The sequence below is a fragment of the Cynara cardunculus genome (genome assembly GCF_001531365.2).
Source record: "Cynara cardunculus var. scolymus isolate 2C chromosome LG 16, CcrdV1, whole genome shotgun sequence".
In the NCBI taxonomy this organism is placed as follows: domain Eukaryota; kingdom Viridiplantae; phylum Streptophyta; class Magnoliopsida; order Asterales; family Asteraceae; genus Cynara; species Cynara cardunculus.
In genome coordinates this window covers 4,833,384-4,835,129 of record NC_037543.1, presented here as the reverse complement: position 1 = coordinate 4,835,129, position 1,746 = coordinate 4,833,384, and positions in this window count along the sequence as shown.

Genomic DNA, 1,746 nt, shown 5'->3' with positions numbered 1-1,746 from the left:
TCCTCGCCGGTGCTGTCTTCCTTCCTGTTTGCCGGCGTCTCCCATCACTCAGCAGGTAATCGATTAACCCCTTTTCTATAGCATTAGAAATGCTCGATTCTGGTYTGCTTGAATAGAAAATGCACAAGGGTTCTGCCCTAATTTCCTGTAATCAAATCCAAATCCTACAAACCAAACACATGAATGGATTTTAAATCCAATCCAATCCAAATCCCTTGGAATCCAAATCCCTCAAGGAATCCAAATCCCTCAGAAACATTCCCACAAACCAAACGCACCCTAAGTGTTTCTCTCTTTACATAATTTTGTCTCTAAGGGTGCGTTTGGTATGTAGACTACATGAGACAGAACGGGATAAAAAAAAAATAGTCTCATGTTTGGCATGTCATGGACAAAAAAAACATGGGACAAGATGGGACTATTTTTAATTTTAGTGAGACAAATCTTGATATTTCTTGTTCTACCAAAAAAGGTGGAACAATATAGGACTAAAGTTAAAATGACAATATTTTGATTAATTTGTTGTCATTTTACAATCATTATATGATATAAAATAACATTGAATAACATTTAGGGGTAATATGGTCATTTTAATAGTTTTGTCATGTTCTATCCTAGTCGTATCAAATATAGGACAGACAATTAGTCTTGTCTCGTCCCGTCCTGTCCCGTCCTGTCCCGTACCGTCACGTCTAGTCTGCGTACCAAACACTACCTAAGCGTTCATCTTTAAATGTTTGTGTCTCGTTATTATTTAATTTGCAGGCCTAACAAGTTTGATGCATGTTGAAGACAACAACCACGATGGAAATAAGAAGTAACGAAAATGTTGATCAATTATTATTTAAAAATTGAGATTATGCTACAAGCTCAACATGCAACCATTTTGAAGGTAATGTTTATGAGAGACTAGTCATGATAAAAAGGGTTAGGGTCATGATTCTCATATATATATATATATATATTGAGGAGCGATCAAATGAAAATCATTTCAATTTGTAAAAACCGTAAAAACTACTCTCATCCGTCGTTAATCTTATGAATTTTTTTCATGAAATTGTTAATCTTGTGAAATTGTTTCATATAATACTTTTTTGATGAAGTTGTTTCATATATGGTTATGAAATTRTTTCATATACTACTTAATGAAATTTTAATGAAACTGTTTCATGTATTTCTCTAAAATTAAATTAATAAAGATGATAATATCAATGATTAACACCCTCCACAATAAAAATGGTTAATCAACCTCTCATAATTACAAAAAAAAATGAACAAAATAAAAAATTATGATCGGTTGAATGAGGTTTTCATGATTTTCACAAATTAAGTGGTTGTTATTTGAACCCACCCCTATACGTCGAACCACCCTAGAGAGGGAGAGAGAAGCGATCAAATGAAAATCACCCTCATTTGTAAAAACCGTACAAACCACCCCCATACGTCGATTTCATTGTTTAATCTTATGAAATTTTTTCATGAAATTGTTTAATCTTGTGAAATTGTTTCATATAATACTTTTTTTTTTGATGAATTTGTTTCATATATGGTTATTAAATTTTAATGAAACTGTTTCATGTATTTCTCTAAAATTAAAATAATGAAGATGATAATATCCATGATTAACACCCTCCATAATAAAAATGGTTAATCAACCTCTCATAATTACAAAAAAAAACGAACAAAATAAAAAATTATGATTGGTTGAATGAAGTTTTCACGGTTTTTACAAATCGAGTGGTTTTT